This window comes from Apodemus sylvaticus, chromosome 20 (genome assembly GCF_947179515.1).
Source record: "Apodemus sylvaticus chromosome 20, mApoSyl1.1, whole genome shotgun sequence".
Classification (NCBI taxonomy): Eukaryota; Metazoa; Chordata; class Mammalia; order Rodentia; family Muridae; genus Apodemus; species Apodemus sylvaticus.
In genome coordinates, this window is record NC_067491.1 from 44,025,301 (window position 1) to 44,034,534 (window position 9,234).

The following is a 9,234-nucleotide window of genomic DNA, read 5'->3' on the forward strand; positions in this document are numbered from 1 at the left end:
GACACTAGCTGAATTGGCAATCTCCAGGTTCAGAGATAGACTGTGTCTCAAAACAATATGCTAGACAGCTATTAAAGAATAGCACCCAAGGTTGACCTCTGACCTCCATGTAGTCATGCACCTGTACACACATAAATACACAAACACACACACACTATTTTTACTAGTTAAGAAGTAGTTTAATGGGCTGGAGAGATGGCTCAGCGTTTAAGAGCAGTGACTGCTCTTCCAAAGGTCCTGAGTTCAAATCCCAGCAACCACATGGTGGCTAACAACCATCTGTAATGAGATCTGATGTCCTCTTCTGGTGTGTCTGAAGATAGCTACAGTGTACTTACATATAATCAATAAATCTTTAAAAAAAAAAAAGAAGTAGTTTAATATACTGTAGTACAAACATACAATGAAACACATGCACTGGCTTTAAAAGCCAAAGTGGCACGTATCAACACAAATAAATCTCAAAAATAAAGGTTAAGGGGGGAAATACAGGTACAAAGGCTAAATACAGTACTTAACTATTGGATCATGAGAGACGGCAGTACTGACTGTCACTTGGAACGCATACTCCTATACTAGAAATAACAATAAATAAATCTGTTTAGAATGATAGACACCAGCTTTAGGACCATGCAGGTAGGCAGGGAAGTAAAACAGAAATGGAGTTCTGAAGAAATGTCCAAGGAGCTTCACTGTCCACAGAGTGTATAAGTATGAATGTCCTGGCAAGGTAGCAGGTATGTGGGTATGCATGGCTTGTCCTGTGCCTGTTTACATGAAGTATTCACAATGTGACTTAGTCCTCTCCTCAGCTCTGCACTGTCCCCAGAGCCAAAGCAAATCAGTTCACTCACTGATTACTGAGTGAACCCAAAATTGTCACACAAAAATATTAACAGATAGGAAACTAGAAGTTAGGAGAATTCCAGTTCAAAAATAACAAGTGGTCTTGGAGTGTGAAAATTTGAGAGGGAATATTTGTTTAGAAAGAAGAGCAGTGAATTTAGAAGATTTCAAGGCTGAAATGATCGATTTGGAAAGTCAGCATGGAGTGAAATAAGTATTCGTCAGGAGTGTTGTCCTGGCCCTGGGATGGAATTGGATTTGAGGATTTTAAGGTCAATCTAGTCCAGGTTATCTAATACAATAATCCAGAAGACACATGGTTTGTGAGCATCTGAGAAAAGAAATGGCTTATTAAATAAACTCAGTTTGTTTGATCCAAGAAACAGAAACTGAAGGGTTAGAGTCCAGAGTCCCAGAGTCATTCCGGGTTATCAAGAAGAGAGGGTTGGATCCGTTGTGGGGCATCGGAATGCCAGCTGACGTTCTGAGAGGAAACCGTGACATGAATACAAGTGGTCAGAAGCAAAGGACTGTGGGTAGCCAGGACAGATAGTCCATGGACAAGGGTGGGTGTGGACTTGAGGGCTTGCACAGAGCAGGCACTGAGGGAGCTAGCTAATGGGGAAAGGAAGGTCTGCTCAAGGAACCAGGACTGAGACAAACCCGTGAAAGTCCGCTGAGAGCGGTTAACCAACCTCTGCTGCAATGCAGCTTTGTAGGAAGCAGGGCATCCGGTACGTCCTCCAAAGGGCGGCCCTCTTCCCCCAGCATGGGCTTTATTGAACTGTTTGTGTATGCAGCGTCTCCTTCCTCCCTCTCCACCTCACAGAACCTCAAGGGCGCTGCTTGACCCTCCAGGACCGTGCACCACCACGGCCAGCCAACACGTTGGTTTCCACCGAGAAGTATGGCTGTTCCGGCTGGGTTGACTTCCATGGACTTACTAGCCCTGAGACCTGGAGCAAACACACTTCCACCCCCATCTATGCCTTAGCTTCTCCTCTCACAGGGTAATGAGCTTAAGAGCCTAGCACACGGCTGTCAATCAGCAAACTGAAACAGGTGTCATCGCTGGCCTTGGCATCTAGACATCGTATGATGTAAGACTTCATCAAACGAAAGCAAGATGGTGGAGGGGAGCAAGAAAACCGACTCAGTGAGAAGCAACGAGAGTGAGTGAACACACTGGCTTAGTTGAAACACAGGTACAGGAAGAACAGACTGTTTTAGAAGCAATGAGACAAGTGGCACATTTGAACATTTCCAGTGCAGACGTTCAAAAACAGTTCATGACAGGTTCCGGTAGTTACAATACCAGTTGTGACAAAGTTAGGAGGTATCCCCCATTAACCAGGTGTTAGTTCACACCAGGAATCACAGCACTTGGGAAGTAGAGGCTGGAGGGTCAGGAGTTCAAGCCCAGCCTGAGCTACATGATGGCTGGTCTCAAAACAAAACAAAGGTTATCTCCAGACATAATACTCACAGGCTCTATAGGCCAGGAATTCAAGCACAAGGTGCAACAGGATCGGTAACTCCACAGTGACAGAAGAATCGCTTGTGTATCCAGACCTGAGAAGGGTGGAAGCAAAAACCACAGTTACCAATTCCGGAACCTACGCCTGGCCTCTCCAGGTGACTGGGTCCTCACAGCATGGGGTTGAAGTTCAGTCTAACTTGTTACAAGAACCTGAGAACTCCAAAGCCCTAAGAAATGAGGTAGGAAATGTGTCACACATGTATACACACACACACACACACACACACACACGTATATGTATATACAAATATAGATGTGTATATGTATGCATGGGTTTATATGTATATACAAATATATATGTGTATGTATGTGCGTATGTATATATAAATATATGTGTGTGTATGTATGCATGTATGTATATACAAATATATATGTGTGTATGTATGTGTATATGTATATACAAATATATGTGTGTGTATATGTATATACAAATATATATGTATGTATGCATATATGTATATACAAATATATATATGTGTATGTGTATATGTATATACAAATATATGTGTATATGTATGTGTATATGTATATACAAATATATATGTATGTATGCATACATGTATATACAAATATATGTGTGTATGTGTATATGCATATACAAATATATGTGTGTATGTATGTGTATATGTATATACAAATATATGCATGTATGTATGTGTGTATGTATAAACAAATATATGCGTATGCATATATTGTGCGTATACATATATATATTTGTATATGTATATACAAATATGTATATTATGTATGTGTATATGTGCATATATACACATACATGTATGTATGCATCTATGTGCTTATACACAATCTTGGGGCTTTGATTGCACCATTCAGCTAAGCAATGCCAGCAGCCACTCACCTCAAGATTTCCTGTTAAGCAAGAAGTCAGATGCAGTGGTCTAAGCCAGCACAGGGAGGCGCCTTCTGCTTGCTACTGGACCCATTCTGAGCTAACGCATTGCTTACGATTTCACTGAATTCTCCAAACATATGAATCTCTATTTCACACACGGGGGTGGGAGCAAGTTCTCCACAGTCACAGAGCTGGAGGCTAAAGCCAGAATTCCCAGCGAGGAACCATTTCAAACATCAAAGAATTTTCTTCCTGCCGCTCCAAGACCCTTCTGATGCAGTTCCTGACCCAGTAGGGGCGTGACCCTCCTCAGACAGATAGGCTCAGATTGTACAATAATTTAACAAGACCCACGGCACTACCCGTACGACACTAGAAGAAAGAATAAGGACCAACCGTTGAAACCTACAGGAAGCAAATTCAACTCAAAGAGAATGAGAAATTTGTAAATGATTCCCACTTGATTCTCCTTGGGAAAGAGTCTGGTAGAAAGCAGTGTCCAATAAGGATCTGTCGAGCAGTCACAAATACCCCCACCCACCCCACCCCTACCCCCGCCCCACCCCCCGCTGCTGAGGATGCTGTGGGGGATAACCTTGAGATCTTTCTGGTATTGTGATTTTTTTTTCCATTGACCTTTCCTGCACCTGAGATTTCACCATTAGAGACATCCCTAGATGTCATTAACGCTGAAACTAGCACGTAAGTGCCTTTCTGGAGGTGCATGCCCTGCATTGCAAGTACAGGTTTTCAGGATGATTTCGGCAGACAGAGAAAAGCCAGAGATGCTGGGAGGTGGGGAGATGAAGGTCACGGTTCTGGGCTCCCTCATGGCCAGTCTTCTTGACACAGCCCAGTAGGAAGCAAGAAAATGAATCGGCCCTGGTCAGCTGAACCAAGGCAGTGGGGGGTGGGAAAGGGAACCTCAGGTGGCCTGGGCAAGCAAATTCGCACTATTGCCTGCTGATAACCACCTGCCGCTGGGTTTGAGGCTTCCCTCGGCTTTCTCTGTGGCGTCCCCATCACTGGCTGAGTCCCAGGCAAAAGCTGTGAACTCCACACAGAGGCTTCGGAAGCATACACATGTAACCACATTCTCACCCCTTTGAATTTAATTCCACAGTATAATTAAGCACATACACGGCACACGCATGGCTATAATACCAGCTGTCTGTTCAATTTGGAAGTGTGTATTAAACAAATCCAAGGAAGGAGCAACAGTCCTGAGCCTTAGGCCTGGGGGAGGAGCCGCTCAGCCAGCCCCACAAATAAACATTTTCTGGGACACACTGCCACCAAGTGGTCAGATGTGGGAATGACAGCACAGTCAAGCACTAAATGGACAGTCAGTTTCTTGGCTGTCCTTGGACCCCTGGCACCTGACAAACGCTCAGAAATTTGTTTTTGAACCAAATTTAATTTAACTGAGTCGGAATTAAGTGAAGTGAATTGATTAAGCATAAAATGAACAGATGTGTGTTGGAACAATTATTAAGGTTTGTCTGGTGAGCCTTCACAATGTGCCTAGCATGATCGTCACATAGTGAATATAGGAGGGAAGGCGGGAGGGAAGGGGGAGTGGGGAAGGGGAGATGAAGAGAAACGGAGGAAGAGAAAAATATAAGTACTGTCGCATCGACATGAACTAACATCAGTCTATGACCTTTTTCTTTTTGTTGGTTTTTGTTTTGTTTTGTTTTGTTTTGTTTTGTTTTGTTTTTTGAGACCAGAGTCTCTGGGGTGATGGGATTTAAAGGCAGGCGCCACTACAGCCCATCTGCCTATGGCCTTCTTGACAGCTCTTCAGCCTTGTAACCTCAGGCCGTGGGGCCCTGGAGACAGTGACAGGCACAAGCTCTCCACATCCTTATTTGATTTCAGTCTGAATTTCCCTTTGTTCTGCATTTTTGTGACCTGATTGGCTTCTTCCCGGTTTTATACAACGTCAGAACATGCCACATGGTGTGGAATAAATACATGGTGGTGTGAAATATACTTTACAGTTGACAAACAAGTCGTGTTGGATTAACATGAAGCAGGGCTGTCATTTTACAGACACGGAAAGGGAGCCTGAGATGTCAGAGAGCAAGACACATGAAGTCTGTAGGTCTCCTCTCTAGGTCCTGACAGCTTCCTGCCTGCAGGTGGCGCACGGCGGAGCCTCCCCCAGAAGGCTCAGTCACATCAAAAACAGCAGTGGATCTGACAGGGAGATTGTTTAGTCTTTGCCTTTTACTGTGCCAGCCAAGAGCTTCCTGCCTTCGGGCTCCAGCTGTGGGCGGGGTCTTCTGCTTGCACCAAGTCCCTCCTAAGGCTGATCTCCTGCCTCGGCTGTCTCCTCTTCCCAAGAGCTCACAGCATCTCCACCACCGGTCTTCAAACCCATTGGAAGCTATTAAGACCCTGTCCCTGCATGGCCACCTTGAAAACTGTTTACCAGAGAGAACTTGATAGTCTTTCAGCATTTCAAGACAGGGTTTCTCTGTGCAACCCAGCCCTGGCTATCGTGGAACTCACTCTGTTAGACCAGGCTGGCCTGGAGCTTCAAGTGCCTCTGCCTCTCAAGTGCTGGCATTAAAAGCCGGTGCCACCACCGCCGAGCAATTAGTAGTCTTTAAAAAAAAAAAAAAATATATATATATATATATATATATATATATACATACATATATGGTAGCAGTTTAGGAGATAGGAAAAACAGTGAGATATTCTTGTGAAAAATATCTAAAGTTTTTCATTTACCATGCTGATGAGTCCAAAACTAGAAGCAATTGCCATAATGGTGTGTGTGTGTGTTCAGATTTTTATATTTGTCTTACTTTTGGGGATTTTTATTATTTTTAAAATTGTGTGTGTATGTAGGTATATGTGTATAAGTGTGCCCACAGAGACCAGAGGAGTCAGTTTTCCCAGGAGCTGGAGTTACAGATGGCTGTAAACTACCCAAGGTAAGTGCTGGGAATCAAACTCAGGTCCTCAAGAAGAATAATATGTATTCGTAACCACTAACCCATCCCTCCAACCCTCATCTTGCTTTTGAAAAGATTACAAAATGTCTCCCATGCTAATCCAAAAGAGTTCAAGGGTAACCCCTACTGGCCTCTGAGGCAGGAGAAGTATTCTCTCTCTCTCTCTCTCTCTCTCTCTCTCTCTCTCTCTCTCTCTCTCTCTCTCTCTCCCTCTTTCTCTCTCTCTCTCTCTCTCTCTCTCTCTCTCTCTGGCTGCTTCTCCCACCTCTTGTATACCAGCCTGACCACTGACTACAACAACTTGTTGCCTCACAGTCCACAGGCTTCCTAAGATCAAGAATGATATAAAAGAATAACTCTACACACACGCCTCAGAGTTGAAAGAACAATCAAGATGATTCTACTAGGGTAAGGAGATAGCTCCGTTCACAAAGTGCTACCCAACTGTGAAAGACTTGAGTTCAGTCTCCAGAAAGCACAATCCTGAGCTTGCGTTCCCAGCTCTGGAGAGAGGCAGGGACAGGGGGATCCCAGGACCTCGCTGACTAGCTAGACCCAGGCCAGCAAGGGACCTTGTCTCAAAATACAAAAAACAAAACAACAAAACCTAAGATGTATGGCTTGTAAGGAACAACACTGTCCTCCGGCAAGCACACACACACACACACACACACACATACCACACACAGCATACCACACACACCACACACAGCACACCACACACACCACACATAGCACACCACACACAGCACACCACACACACCACACATAGCACACCACACACACACACCACACACACCACACACAGCATACCACACACACCACACACAGCACACCACACACACACACCACACATACCACACACAGTACATGCACACGTACACACATACACACACACACCACACACATACCACACACAGCACACCACACACACACACAGTGGGAGGTAGGTAATAGGCCAGCCTTAAGCTCACAATTCTATCCAAACGCAGCACTGGGTCTGATACATTTGACTGAAAACCAAATCTCTTGAAAGTCTATCATTCTCCCAGATACGGGCCTGTGGTCAATGCCTAGGGCAGGCAAGGACTGGCCCATGTGCCCCGGGAGACTGCCGCAATGACAATGACAAAAGAGCCTTCTTTTATAAAGGAGAGAGGGCCACCTATTACCAGCTGAGTCTGAGGGCTTTGGTTACCTCCTGAAGCTTCCATCCCATAGTATGCCAATAGAGGCAATTTTCAAGTTATGAACTTGCAAGCCCCTTGAGGGCAAGGACAGATTCTGCTTCAAAACAAAACTTTGTCTGTGATTTTTTTAAGGCATGAGAACTGTTGGATTTTAGAGAGTACAGTAGACAGCCCCGTGTGCTTCTGAATTCCAAATAAAATGAGAAACGAGACTTAGTGGTCACGGTGTGCTAGCTGGTTTTGTGTGTCAACTTGACATAGGCTGGAGTTATCACAGAGAAAGGAGTTTCAGTTGGGGAAGTGCCTCCATGAGATCCAGCTGTGGGGCATTTTCTCAATTAGTGATCAAGGGGGGAGGGCCCCTTGTGGGTGGTGCCATCTCTGGGCTGGTGGTCTTGGGTTCTATAAGAGAGCAGGCTAAGCAAGCCAGGGGAAGCAAGCCAGCAAGAAACATCCCTCCATGGCCTCTGCATCAGCTCCTGCTTCGTGACCTGCTGAGTTCCAGTCCTGACTTCCTTTAGTGATGAACAGCAATGCAGAAGTGTAAGATGAATAAACCTTTTCCTCCCCAACTTGCTTCTTGGTCATGATGTTTGTGCAGGAATAGAAACCCTGACTAAGACACATGGTGATACAATTACAATAGCAACTATCAATAAATGTTATGGGGACCATATAATAAATCATTTACTGCCTAGCACCGCCTGAGTTTTGCAGGATAGGAAACAGGTACCTGAAGCTTAACCATTTGCCCAAGGTCATGTACGGAGCAAGAGGAGGAACCAGGATTTGTATTTGGCAATGGTTACTCAAAACCGTCTTTCAACACTTCCTCTCAAACACAGCAAGCAGAAGAGAGTACAGCTTGGCTCTGTGGTCAATGAGGCTTCCTAGAACACCCTCCCTAAATGAAGACCTGACACCCCACCCTCCAAACGGTGACCTTCCCCTGCAAGGTCTGAATCTTCCCTAGAACAGCGTGACCTCAGCAGGACTGAATACTCAATGTGCAAAGACCAGAGCGAGAGGAAAACACAGAACTTCATGTTTAAAATTCAGTAACAATCTCAGACTTGACAAGAACAGAGCAGAGCATTATGCCAAGCACGGGGGCCCTTCTGAGCACGGCGTCCTGTGTCGTGACACAGATCTCACACCCACGAAGTTGCAGAGGAGCCCAAGAGCTCACCCAGTTCCCTCCCCTCCCCGATAAGTCGTTCCTAGGGGCAGGAGCCAGGATGCTGAGAAAATAGAACAGTTGTTCCTGGGTTCGTCTACCTTTCTGGGGAATGGGAGGAAAACTCACTGTGAGAGGCCAAACCTACTCCATCTTGGGACGGGCTTCCATCTTAAGAAAAACTTGACGTAGCTGAACCCAGGCTACACCCAAGTACCAGGAAGGACCCTGTGGCTTGTCCTTAGCCCATACCCCACAGTTATGTCCTAGCTACTTCCTGGCAACAGTCAACCAAAGATTAGTCTGATGGTTTTAGATGTACTTTCAGACCGTTTGTGACAACTGTTCATGGTCTTGCTTCAGAGCACCCACCTGTCGGCTTATAAAACTAGATGCTTACCAGGCTGAAACCCTATCTCTTGGTCGTCATTTCCTGTAAAGTCTTGTCCCGCTGAGAGCTCGGGGCCTCACCCTCCCGTCTGCTTCACCCTCCTGTCAGACATGCTGCCCAAGCTCCAGCTTAAATAAAGACCTTAGTGCGATTGCATCCAAGTTGGCGCCTTGGTGGTCTTGCTGGGGCTCACAAATGAGGCACAACAGCAGATATGCAGAAAGGGGCGGCAACGCTATGCCGTACAGGAGACATGTTTCACCAGACA

At 45.4% G+C, this 9,234-nt stretch overlaps 1 long non-coding RNA gene across 1 annotated transcript in view; it reads right to left on the reverse strand.

Annotated features, from left to right (window-relative positions):
• LOC127671167 (uncharacterized) overlaps positions 1-8,973 on the reverse strand; it is a 15,544-nt gene extending 6,571 nt beyond the window's left edge. The window contains exons 1-2 of the long non-coding RNA XR_007974677.1: positions 8,705-8,973; positions 2,333-2,418 (exon numbers count right to left, since the gene is read on the reverse strand). This is a non-coding gene — a long non-coding RNA (uncharacterized LOC127671167). The remainder of the gene's footprint in view (positions 1-2,332; positions 2,419-8,704) is intronic.
• Between the last annotated feature and the right edge of the window lie 261 nt (positions 8,974-9,234).